The sequence below is a fragment of the Fukomys damarensis genome, unplaced genomic scaffold, assembly GCF_012274545.1.
Source record: "Fukomys damarensis isolate Sample0158 unplaced genomic scaffold, DMR_v1.0_HiC HiC_scaffold_1, whole genome shotgun sequence".
In the NCBI taxonomy this organism is placed as follows: Eukaryota; Metazoa; Chordata; class Mammalia; order Rodentia; family Bathyergidae; genus Fukomys; species Fukomys damarensis.
The window spans coordinates 19,855,318-19,869,451 of record NW_022900913.1 but is presented as its reverse complement, the minus strand read 5'-3'; the positions used below and the strand labels follow the sequence as shown (position 1 = coordinate 19,869,451).

At 33.1% G+C, this 14,134-nt stretch overlaps 1 long non-coding RNA gene across 1 annotated transcript in view; it reads left to right on the top strand.

The window, feature by feature from the left end:
• LOC104862078 overlaps nt 1–7,479 on the top strand; it is a 35,319-nt gene extending 27,840 nt beyond the window's left edge. Inside the window, exons 2-3 of the long non-coding RNA XR_780177.1 lie at nt 3,607–3,692; nt 7,333–7,479. This is a non-coding gene — a long non-coding RNA (uncharacterized LOC104862078). The remainder of the gene's footprint in view (nt 1–3,606; nt 3,693–7,332) is intronic.
• The last annotated feature ends 6,655 nt before the right edge of the window (nt 7,480–14,134 follow it).

Here is a 14,134-nt window from a genome sequence, read left to right as displayed (position 1 = left end):
TAAAGTTTTATGTTTTATTTCATCTGCAAATGGCTGAGTGTCTAATTAACAATCAAAAGGAAATTTCAGGGTGGGGGATTTAGCTCAGTAGCACCATGCCTGCCTCACAAGCATGAGGTCCTGAGTTCAATCCCTGGTACAAAAAAAAAAAAAAGAAAGGAAAGAAAAATACATCTCAATAATCTTATGAAATACTGAAAATACTGATACATTTTAAATATGGTCTGTTTTATGTATATTTACATATAATGTATTTTGATGCATATTGATTTATATTACTTATAAATGATATAATTCAATGTAATATATAAAATATAATATATATCAATCTATAAATCAGAATTTAACAAAAAACATTAGTCCATTCTTAATATATTTTAAAATTCTTGGGGCTCCCCATATGAAAGATTTCTGCATGACTTTGTATTTTTATTCAACAAATATTTACTGGATTCATTTTTTGGTAAAATATTGCAGCAATATATTGTGAAGGTAAGATATATCAATGGATCTAACCTTTAGAACAGTTTATTAATGGATTACAGTTCAAATACAGTATTCTTAATGGAATCTTTAATGGAGTAAATTTTTATTTTTAAAAATTTGTTGTTGTGTTTGCATTTATTGTTACCAGAAAAAATGAAATAAACTAGCTACATTAATGATTCTTGTTATTTTATTGTCTAGATTAAAATTGTTAAGTAAGATAAAAATTTTTAATTGAGTTTATTGGTACATTTTAGGTATACAGTACAGTTACATTCATCATTGGGATCTTGTACCTTTACATGACAGGTCTTGGTTCTCATTTTTTCCCCTTGTCCCTGCCCTCCCTTCACTCCCTCCTCCCCTCCCCATTTACAAACACTTTATTTACATTTTTTCATTTTCTCATATTTTTCCCATTACCTTACCCCTACCCTTCCCACTTTCCCTACACCATTAGCCCTTTTCTTCCCATTTCACATTGTCAATTATCTCATTAGGATCTTATGTACTATTATAGTTTTTTACACCAGAGAAACTATTCAGTTATTTACACATGTGTGACTTATTTATTTCACTTAGGAGTATATCCTCAAAATGTATCAATTTTCCTATGAATGAATCTAATTTATCATTCTTTATGGCTGAGTAGTATTCCATTTTATAGAAAAAAAAACATCTTCTTTATCCATTTTCCAACTGATGGGCAAATGGGCTGTTTCCGAGTTTTTAGCTGTTACAAACTGTGCTGCTATAAACATAGGTGCACACATATCACTGTGATATGATTCTTTTAAGATAAAAATTTTAACTATCTGGCTTCTAAATTTAAAAAAAAACATGAGGATGATCTATATATAAGAATACTCTAGACATATTTGCTTTAATGATTTATTGAAATAGTCAATAACTGATCAAAAGAAAAATAATTTTCTCTGGAAGAATAATAATTGAATTATTTATCAAAATTTTTTCTAACTTGCACTTGAAACACATAAAGAATAAAAGGCAATGTAATATTGCACAAATTATTCAACTGTTAAAGGCAATCATGCAAAATAGTCACATAAAATCAATTTGTACTTCAGTTTACATTTATTGCTATTTTGTTGACATTTATTTTGGAAAGAAAAGAAACTAATAAAACAAAATTAACTGGATATCTTCTAATTGCTATGAATAATGAAAAATTACACTTCTCTTAAATTCAGAAGATTTGCAATATCAAATTATCCTCTAAAGCACGTGTAAATGTGAGATTTTTAAAGACTTTATTTTTCAACTGCTCAAAATTTTTCAACAATTTTAATGTGTTAATTATCTAATTAACTTGGATAGGCAGTCCAGTTACACTTTTAAAGTTCACTGTAGATATATAATTATTTTGTAATCATTAACTTGGCTTAATCACCTTTAACACTAGTTTTCTAGGTCCTCTATTAATTAGTTTTACTAACTACTGAATATAGATAAGTTTGATTTTCATTAAAATCTTATAAAATCTATCAGCATCTGGGATAGAATGCAAGGGCATCATGGACATAACACTAGATAAAGTTCATTAAAGGTCAGCTTTTGTCAAAATCAGAAATTCTAAAATTGATTTATGCAAACACAGATGTGGTACACAGAAAAAAACTCTTTGTTCATATAAATTAAATAATATTGAAAAAAATGATTTAATTTTTTAAATTTTAGCTTCAACTAAAATCCCTTTTAAGAAAAAAAGGATAGTCCTTTAATTGCAAATGAGTATAATATTCATATTGTTTTAGTGTTTTTTTAAGATTTTTCTTTCAATTTTTCTTATCTCTAAATGTTTTTTTTTTCATTTTAAAACCAATGCACAATTTCTTTAGTTGAAGAAACCAGATATAACTGTTTCTCTTTGCAATATGCTGTTCAGTTTGAAAAGTCAGATCCTGAAAGTCATTTACTTTGGCAAATTATGTTCATTATAAATTCTGGAACTAAGTTCAATTGATATTTGTTCCCTTTGGATTATTATTTGGATCTAATACACTGATTTAGTCCCCAAAGATGAAACAAAATATTTACATATTTATGAAACATAAGTAGTCAAATACATCTGAAATTATGTATATGAATACCCAATGGCACATACACTATGATTTATATTTATAACTTCAAAAATATTGCCATCTGTCTTGCAAACAGCAAGAGAGCAGCCTAAAATATCTCTAGTTCAATTTACTTATTTTAAATTTTGTCATTTGAACATTAAAATAGAAAATAACTTTTATAAATGGTCTAAATAATTAAATAATTAAAAAACAAATTCTCTCTTCCTTTATATTTTTAACTAGGAAAATATTTTCTTTACAGAAGACAGTTTAAGAAATATTGAAAGCATTTACTTATATCAAATACTAAGAAGTCAGAAAAATCAACAATCGATAACTTGTACAGCAAAGTACAAATTAGACCCAATAATGATCACACTGTCAATGTCTGATAATCATTTTTCCTTCCTTCTTCGCATTCAAAGAACATAGAGGAAGCACAAAAAATATTGAACAATTTGCCAAAGTTCAAATGACTCTATGTCATGAGAATTTGTGATAGCTTTCTTTCATTATGAATCTCATGTACTTCTAATATATTATAATGCATCTCACTCCAAGCAACCATCACAAGGCAAAAATATTAACATTGCCTCTTTCTTAAAGCAGAATTTTTGCAATAGCAAAACTATATGAAGAAATAATGACCTAAACAAATAATTAAGATGATACACATCCTATACTCATTTATTTAATGTCTAGGCATACAGAATCTTGGACAATTCACAAAAATTGTGTGAATGTTACGTGTTTTGAGTTGTCATTTTATTGCATAAAATATACTTTATCATAGTTTGCCAGGCTTGGGCCAGCAAATCCTGATTAGAGAGACAATGAAGGCACAAGAGACTGAGAACATCTTTGTGGGGCTGTCAGGGGACTTCCAGCAGAATGGAGCTCTGAACTGACTTAAACTCAAGTTTTATTGAGAAACAAACAAAGGCATTGTGTTTTGCTAAACACCGGTGCAAATTTTCGATTAAAAAGGCTTGATGATAATTATGCTGACTCGTTAACTCTATCAAATTGTTCCCAGGATGTTCCTTCTTGTTTCAACGACAAGGCTTGGCTCTGCCCCAGCTGGCAGCAGGTGACATCTTCAAGGCGTTTCAACTCCTCAGGGTCAGTGTCTTCTGTGCCCTGAGTCAACACAAGCAGATATTAATTCCTGGGGTGTCCCAAGGAAATCCACATCTCCCCCTTTTTAAACAGTTAATCAGCCAAATTTTATGTTGTTTTGGGTGTTTTAATGCCTTAATTTTGATTATATGGACTGGGCAGAAAAGAAAGTCAGTAATAACAGCACAGTGCATTCCCCAAAGAGTATAGATGTCCAGCTTCAGGAATACAATCAGTTTAGGTTAGATTTTAATTTTATATCACTCTGTCTGAGTGGCTAGCTCTTGCCCAGCGAAGATAGTCAGCGGTCATGTAGCCTTTGTACATGAAAGGTATCATTTTTAGTGGAGCCTTGTAAGTGTTTTTTTGATCATTTTTCATGTATATTGGGTCTCATTCCAAGGACTGGGTGTAACACATGTATGTTTACAGTGCCAGTCACAGGCAAGGGCATTGCTCATATTAAATGCAGCCAAGCAATCCCCAAGAAATTCATTACCTGTTCTGCAAGTTGTAGTTGGGTAAGAAGTACTTTTGGTTTGGTTTTGTTTCATTTATCAGTACAGTATGGAATATTAATGGCTATTGTGGCATTAAGAATAGCTTTATTAACAGTCTTCACAGATTGTGTCAAAGTAGCAATTGCAGTGGCAGCTGTGGCCAGAACAACAACGGTAGCCACAGGCACAGCACTGAGCATGCCAGTCTTAGAGCAGTGCAGACCATCAAGGGCTTGAATTAAAATATCAAGGGCACAGGACCCTTACTACAGATGCGTTAAATTGACAAGTAAATAAGCAAATGTCTTTCCACTTGGCATTAAAATGCAAGAATTTGTAGGCACTTGAGGTAAATATGCATTAAATGTTCAAGTTTGTGACAGCTAACTTTATATAGGGAATTCTGGAAGGAACTTTTAAAAGGCCCTTGCAAAAATTTATAAGGATGACTGGAATACACTTTGATATAGGAAGTACTGTTATGATGAAAGGTAAGTTTACTATAATTCCTGCCATTAGATAATTGTCACTGCCATATCCAGAGTGCATGGAACGAATGTTCCAAGCTCCAGGTGGGAATCTGTGGTGAGCCATTATCCAAAAAGGGTCAAAGTTCAGATAAACCTCTTTTTCTCCAGGTTATTGAATTCTTACTATAAATAGTGGGATGTGAAAAACTGAAAGCCTATGCAGAAAGCATACCATTATGTTTCTTTTGAAGATAAGTATAACCCAATGATGGTTAGGTTTCCCAGTTTGGTCTTATGGCTGATGGGGTCTTTATACAATCTTTCATTTGTTTTTGATATTTAGGTAGTAAGTCTTTAATGATACAACAAAGGGACAAATTGTATCTGGACGCATTTGTAGTCGTATCATCATGTTTGTAACTTCTTGAAGATATAAATTCAAAGTGATTAGGACTTGAGCATCCTGTGCTGTAATGGTTAAACAGAGGGGGTCAGCACCCACATAGATAGGAGATTGTATGGATGAATAAGTTATATAGGTCTCGTGTTACTTGGAGTCAGGCCAGGCTACAGAAAGCAGCTCTATGTCTCCTATCTAGGAACTTTTATTGCTTAATATAGGACAAAGGAAATCAAACCAAGTCACTGCTTCCTAGAAAGGGGGGGTTGTATGAAAACTCAGTAAGTACGACTCAAAGTATGACTTACCATTACTGCACAGCGGACTATGGCAAGTATAGCCAGAAAAAGGCTCCTTGTCCTGTGCGTTAAAGTCAGCTTCCTAAGTCATCTTCTTGTGGTTTTCCCAGGTCACCACTGGATCTCCCCTTGTCCCAGGCAACAGGAATAGAGGCTGGTCCTTCATTTCTTTCAGATAAATGTTCTGCATTTATGGATCAGATTTCTTTGTCCCAAGGGCATGATAGTGTTTTACCAAACTGGCAACCACATGAGCCCCTCCTGCAACAACGCTCAAGCAAAACACCATTCCTAAAAAAAGTATCTACAGAAATACAGACATAAGACAATTGATCAAAAGGAGGGATGTGGGTAACATTCATGGGCCAGATCTGATTAGGCCCCAGATAGCAAAGGCTGATGCCTTATGGTGGGCCAGTGGCATGAGGAACATTGCTGAATGGTATGTTGAGTTTGGGCCTTAGTTAAAAGGAAATCTCTTCAAAGGGTCGCTGATTTTGACATAAAAGTTCAAAAGAAAGATGAGCCTTGTTGAGGGTAGAGAACATTACCAGAGCATCAGCTGCTTCATTTATTTAAGAAATAAGTCCAGCGAGGCCAGAGTAAGAGCAGAGGTGAATTATAAAGGCAGAATGGGAACTGCTCCCAGTAAGTTTTGTAATTGTATTAAGAGCAGGAATAGATCCAGTGCAATAGAGGGGTTGACTTAATCAGTTTTAATATTTTGTACAGAATATATAGCATATTGAGAGTCTGAGTCCATAAAGGCTCTTAGAGAAACATTTGTAAAGCTATCATGATATTTTGAATGGAGGAAAACCCTTTCCTTGTTAGTTTAAGGAAGCCTGATGCTAGGTTAGCCTTTGTAGCGCAGAAAGAGCCATCAGTAAATATAGTACGTGTTTGTGGAATGAGTTCAGGATGAACAACCTTAAAGATGAATGGAGTAGTAGTTAAAAAGTGCAAAAACTTTTCAGCAGTTCCAAGGATTTCTCCTGTAAAAACAACTAATGCACACTGTACTGCAACAGACTGTTGGTGCAAAGTTTGAAATTCCTCAGGGACAATTGGGGCCCTGATAATATGAGGATCGTAAACTGACAATTTATTAATTCTATAACCATTTTGAATTTGTACTGGATTAAGCTGATATTTCTTCTTTGAGTGTCGCCTCCCTTAGACACTCAGAGAGCTGGGACTGAGCTGCTAGAGGCAAGGGCGGAGATGGTGGGGGAGTAGGTCGTCCTTCAAAATATTTTGAGCTTGAAACTTAAGGAGCCAAAGTTTCTGCGAAGGGCCTATCAACGTCCTACTTTTTACCTGTCTGATGAATAGGAAATGAGCCCTCATGTCACCATGCTTGCTACTGAAACCTTTTTCCCTTGTCCTTGAGCTCTCCTCAGATTTTCCCCACCTCTATCCCATATTTCCAAGTCTAAGGTGCCCGGGAGAGAAAACCATGGATTGTGTTCAAGGACAGCCTCTACAAACTTAACAAATTCTTCCTTGATGACAGAATGATGCATCAGCCACATTCAATAACTGGCACAAGACCTTGATGCAACATTTCTGCTCTGGTAATAATTGCACCATTGTTACTCTGGCTGAAAGAGTTCCCTGCAAAAATTTCCAAGGTGTGGAAAGTCCCTGTTTGATGATTCACTTGCTGAGAGCTCTCTTTGTAGTTTCACCTTCATCACTCACTGTTGCAGTGACACTGTTCCTGTTTGGGTGCCATTCTCCAGGTTTTGGCCAGCAAACCATGAGAGGCAAGTGAAGACATGGGAAACAGAGAATATCTTTGTGAGGAAGTCAGTGGGCTTCAAAGGAATGAAGCCTCCAACTGACTTATCAACCCATTTTTTATTGAAAAGCAAAGGCATTGTATTCTGCTAAATGAGGGTTCATATTTTAGAATAGAAAAGCATGAAGAAAGGTATGTCTAATTGCTAACTGTATCAATTTTTTTCTTAGAATGTTCCTTCTTGTTTCACTGACAAGGCTTGTGCTGGCTTCAGATTGAAAAAATGCCATCTTAAAGATATTCCAGCTCCTCAAGGTCAGCAGTTTTCTACACCCTGAATCATTTTAAGCATATGTTAACCCATGGGGTGGTGCAAGGAATGCCACAACAATTCAGTAAAATAAATTGAAGAGTAAAAATATATTGAATATATTTACCTGCTTGGAATTCATTATTATATAGATGCCCTTCCTCTGATTAATAGAGAATATAAAAATATCTGAAACTGTTGTGTGAGAAATCCATAAGTAAAATACAAAATGCATACCTGTATTATATGATTTCAAAAAGATGGAAAGACACACTCTATAGAACACATTCTAACACAGAAATTACTATATTTTATAAGATTATGAATATTTTATTTGCTCATGCATCCTGTTACTCTTTACAAAGGCAATGACTGATTTCTAGCATTTAATTACTACTGTTTTAGAGACACCTAAGCATATATTACTTATTTAAAATATGGTAGCATCTACTTCATTTTGTATGTTGCTATTCATTTAAAAGTATTTTTCCTTTAAGTAATTTTCAGTTGTTACAGAGTCATCCTTTGCATGCATATTTTATAGGTCATTTATCCTTTGCTGTTACAAAAGTTATATTTTCATTGTGGTCCTGGTTATTGTCTTCTGTGAAGAGTATTTCAGTATATATTTTATACAGGAATCATATTCCGTATATCCAGTTATATGAATGATTGTATCAAGTGATTTGGGGGATTGATCGTGTAACTGGTTGATTTTTCATTGTTCATATATCCTTATTTTTGGCATTAGTAAATGTCTTTAATACTTCACTATACCCTTTCTCTGTGTCCTCTGATGTGCGATATTTAAATTAATCTCAATTCAAAGATAAATTTGTTCTTTCATATGTGATTCCACATTCTGGCCTGTAACTACTTGCAGACCAGGGCATATTGAAGAATGGATGTAATTAGAGATTTAAAGAAACTTTTAAGCTTGAGCTTGTTTGTTTTTGTGCCTTTGTATTTGCCATGACAACTTTCTCACAGTAGCCTTTTGGAAAGATATGAGTCACAATTTAGGGAGAACGAAGTCACCCTACCTAATCCAAGATGCGGTGAAGGCTAAATAAGACAAGAAGAAATAATCCACCTAAGTCATTGACCCAGGTTTGGGAGAGGGGAAAACATTGAATTGGGGGGTAGTTTCCTGTGCAAACTTGTCATAGCAATAAGTAGTTTATAGCACCAGATATTATTATAATTTATAATGTAGGAAAAAGTGAAATATTACAGCATGTAAGTAGATTTTTTTCTGCCAGTTTGACACATAAAATACTATTTCTTTATAGTTTCTAAATCATGTTTTTTGAGGTGTTGATAACTTTCTGCACAATTAGAAAAGAAAAATTGGCAATTTGCCAGAAAGCCCCTATGAATATCTAAACATCTGACTTATATTTTCTCTTTGATATTAACATAATTCTAGATTTGCTTACCATTCCATGCAGGCAGAAATTATTCAGCTAAAATGCTGAATTTATTTGAGTGGTATTTCATAGAAATAATTGTTCTCATTCTTTCACTTAAAGTCCTTTACCTAGCATCTTTGAGATAAAATCTTTATAATAAATATTAAAATTTATTATCAGATATAATATTTGTTGTTCAAGGTAATTTCTAAGCAAGCAATAATAATTATTTTCAATACTGATATATTTCATAGATCTCAGAACCGTTTTTATGATGACAACTGACTACGCCTATTTTTCCCTTTAGGTTAAACTTTGCAGTATATACCCTCTAGAGTCTTGAACTAATTTTTATTCTTCTTAATTTACATTCAATATTTAAAAGGAATTTAAGTGATACTAATCAATTATTCTCAATAAAGGAAAATCTAAAATCTTTGAATATGGATTAGGTCTCTTTTTCCTTACATGTTAATATCAATCAATATTTTAATTTTATAATTCCATAATTATTTTATGATTAAATATTAAAATTGTCATCATTGCTTTTATAGAACTAAAGTTGGCCCAGATTTATAAACATATTTATCAATATTTTATTACTTTTTTTCTTTATATCTTAAAACTATAGTATCATGACATACTTTTTCTTTCCAAAATAGTGCCTTAGAATTGAAAATTCGTTAAGTAAGAACTGCTGTGGTAAAACATTATTGTGTTGTTTTTTTTTCCTGCAAATGAATTGTCTCTGCTTAATTGCAAAAATTGAGGGGACAATTAAAGGCCAGAATTAATTTCCATTTTCTTACTTTGTAGTACTCTACATAAATTTCTTTCTATTTCTTCTCATTTTTTTCTTTAGAAATTAATTATATTGTCATTCATTTAGAGTACAGATATGCAAAATACAGGAGATACTTTTTTTCTAAATAGAATTTTTTTGGAACACAACTACATTCATTCACTTGTTTATTATCAGTCACTGTTTTGTGCACTGGAGAGAGAAGATACAACTTATTACTATCTGGCAAAAACAAAACAAAACAAACAAAAAAAACTATAGAGCATGTTTTAGGTAACATTTTTCTTTTAAAACACCTTGAATATATTAGATATTGAATGCTTGGGGGGGTGTCCGTGTGTATATTTGTATTTAATTGCCTGAATCTGATGATATTCCTTCTGGTAATCTTGAAAACTTCCCAGTACTTATTCAAAGCATATCGTTTCATTAATGCTTTCCTTGCATTTTCCTTTTTTTTTCCAAGAATTGCAGTCGGATGTAAGAGTCCTTTTTCCTTAATAAAACACTTAACATTTTTAATCATACTTTTTATTTTTGAACATTTATTCTCTCTTCTATATACGTATATATAATTTACTCTTCTGCTCTGATACTGTGAAAAGTAACTACCTTAATAAATTTAAAGAAACACTTATCAACAAATAAACAATAGGATATTATATGAATTATTTTAAAACCGTTTGTGCTTGGGATTCAGCAAAGAATTATGAAATGTGAAATTAAAAATGAAAGTGGCTGATATTTGAAATAATCAAATATATTTCATTAAATTTATTTTACTTTAACATACACAAAATATAAAAATTGTACATGTTAGAGCTATAGGAAGTTTAATTTCATGTAAATATTTTATAGTATTTTATAATCAGGTTAAAATGTGTATCTCCTTAAACATTTTTATTCTATTTATTCATTTTTTACTTCAGTATTTTCTTTTCTTTTTTTTTCTCATTGAGTTTATTGGTACATTTTAGGTATACAGTACACTTATTTATTTTTTAACCAGGGACTGAACCCTGGACTTTGCAATCGGGAGACAGGTGACTGAACCACTGAACTAAATGCCCAGCTCACGTTTTTCAGGTCTTAATAGTGAAAGCATTCAAACATTTTTCTTTGACAATATGAGGTTCACACTACCTGTTATCTATTACTAGGAACCCCTGAAACTTTACTGGAAACCTCTGTAGTAGGTTCCTGTTTCCTCGCCAGTGTATGAAGCAGGCCTGAGAAAAAATTAAAAGACAGAACTAAGGGAGATGGAACACGGGGTGCCAGACCAATGCTGGTGCAACAAGCAAAGGCGCTGGCCAGTCACTGAGCCACTGATTTTTGTTTTGTTTTGTTTTGTTTTTGGTACCAGGGATCAAACTCAGGACCTTGAACTTGAAAGGCAGGAGTTGGCACCATTGAGCTAAATCCCTGGCCCAAGTCACTGATTTTATTGGTAATCAATTAGGGTAAAGGTTAGCTCTGTGCAAAGATAGTAATAACTTGAAGAGGTGTTTTCATGTCATTTCTATGGAAATTAATGTAAGCAAGCCTCATAAAGGACAAGACAAAGCATTCTCAAATTAGGGACACAATAGACAAAATATACAGGTGTAATTAGAACATTGTCCTTCTAGCAAGAAGATACTAGTTGTGGGAATGAAATTTGGGTGCAAGTTACTCTGACCTGGGCGAATAGGCTTTGGCCAGACTTGCTTCTAAATAAGCCAAATGTAAGGTTAATTCTTTATAGCCTGCACTGCTTCAAACCTTCTTTGGGCATAATCAGTGTTACAGCATCCTGAGATCTACAGTTACCCTATCATGTAATAGCGATGACATTTCTTACACTTCTCAAGGACAACTTAGCACCCACTGACCAAACTTTCCTTCTTTCTCCTTGATAACTCACAACCAACATTCTATGACAGCAGCATTTTTATATTCTGTATATATGAGTGAGTGCAAACAATATATTGTCTTTCTGGTCCTGACTTGCATTACTTAACACAATGATCTCCATCTGAGGTTAGCAGGCACCACAATGTGGTATTGTGGTATTGCGGTGTTCATTGATGATCGGCAATAGTAAGCATTTTCTCATCTATCTGATAACCATTATTTGTTTTCTAATACAAATTTTAATCAAGTTGTTTATTTCTGTTGATGTGTGTGTGTGCGGGTCTGTGTGTATGTGTGTGTGGGGGTGTTATTGTGGATTGAACTCAGGGCATTTGCAATGATCTTTTCTTCCAATCATTTGTGTATATTTTATTTTCCAATCATTTGTGTATGTTTTATTTTGTGACAGATTCTCCCTAAATTGCCCATCCTGGACTTGAAGTTTTTATCTTTCTTAGTTTAGTCTCCACAGTGTCACTATACTTGACTTGCTGTTGAATTTTTGAAGTCTTTATGTACTCTGGCTATCAGTTATTTGTGAGACATACAGTTGACAAATATTTTTTCCTATCCCTGTAGATTGTCTTTTAAACTCTGTTCATTGTCTCCTTTACTTAGAATCTTTTTGGTTTGATGCAATCCTGTTGGTTTTGCTTTGTTTTGTTTTGTTTGCTTTGATTCCTTTTCCTTTTGACATTTTGTTCAAAACTATTTGTCCATCATAATCTTGAAATATTTTCTTAGAGTTTTCTCATAGCAGTTTTAGAGATTTTATTCTTACATTTTTTGTTCTTAATCTATTTTGAGATGAATTTTTAAGAGACATGGTTATAGTTTACCTCTTATGCATATGTCAGTCAATTAACTTATTTTCAAATAATTATATCTGGCTTGGAAAAGCAGCTGCAGAAAGTGTGTTTTATATTAATGAACTACTGAATATAAAACATATATGTTTTCCTCTTTTTTTTTCTCATTGAGTTTATTGGTCCATTTTAGGCATCCAGTACAGTTACATTCATCATTGGGATCTTGTACCTTTACGTGACAGATCTTGGTTCTCTTTTTTATTTTCCCCTTGTCCCTGCCCTCACTTCACCTCACCTCACCTCCCCTCTTCTCCCCTCCCCTTTTACAAACACTTCATTTCCATGTTTTCGATTTCTCGTATTTTTCCCCTTATTAGCTTTCCCCTACCCTTCCCACTTTCCCTAGGGAAAGTGTTTTCTTCTTATGTTAAATTTGGATAATGCCAGCGTGAAGGCTCATAATGGGTAGAGTGCCTCAATAATGTTTTTCTTCTTTTTTTTACTCTAGTTATTTGCAACATAAGAAAACTAGAAGTATGATCTAGAAGGATGACATATGTAAGTGAGCCCATTGTGCACTGTGTATATAATTTTAAATCCAAATATCCCTGAGATGCTTCACTTATTTCATTGATAAAGTGAATGTTAGGATTGGAAGAATCATAGATAATAAATATTTAATACAAAATCTGTCATATTCTTCTGTTTTTTTTTTCTTGTGACAGGGTCTTAGAATGTAGTCCAAGCTGGCCTCAAACTCCCAGCAATTCTCCTGCAAATTTAGATACTAGCACTCAATTGCAACTATGTGATATATGCACATACATGCATGTATACAGACATCTCTCTATATAATCTTAGTCTATGGTTTAGACCCACGCGAAAATTGCAAGTGTATTTGCCTCAGGACCAGGTGGAAAAATATGCTATAAAGTAGACAAGTATGGTGACTGTGCTTAAGCATATTCTGGTTTTGCTAACAGAATGACCTCTACTTTAGGTCAGTGATGTCTGTCATTCGGGAAGATTGGAACTGAAAAGTATTATAGACCAAACTTGACACTCTTCAACAGGAGAATAGTAGGAGGTGACATCAATTGAGTGTATTGCTATAATAGAATTTTACTCTGTATCTTCAGTTGTATCATAAGAAGGAGATTTAACATCTCTAAGTTTAGTGTCTGCCTTTTAACCTTCATTTCTGATTATTTTGATAGTCAAATGGTACAGTGCATACATGCTTCTGGTACATGAAAGCTCTAATTTTGAATAGATAATAGCATTTAAAGTCAAATATACTATACTTTCTTTATCCATTCACCTGTTGCTAGACATATATGTGGTATTTACACACAATGGTGTACTACTAGATGGTAATGAAAGGCAAATTTGAGTCATTCTAGGAAAATAAAAGCACTTTGAAAGCATAATATTAAGTGAAATAAATAAGGAGGAGAAGATTAAATATTACATAGTTTCTCGTATATGAGAAACTCAAAATATAAACCAAGAGCAAAACAAAAGACAGATAATAGTGGTGAGATAGAGCTTTCTCAGATAGTAAAGCGATTAAGACCTGGAGGGAGTAGGGAAGGAAGGAGGGCAAAAAGGAAATGGAAAAGGAGTTAAGATGTGTTTTGAACCTGTATTGAATCCCAACAAGAAATGTAAACATTTTATAATGCACACGTGTACTAAGAAACACAAATAAAAAATAAAGTCAAATATACCCAAGTTGGAAGCAGTGTATCTTGATTTAATACAATTGTCATGTAATATATATATATATATATATATATATAT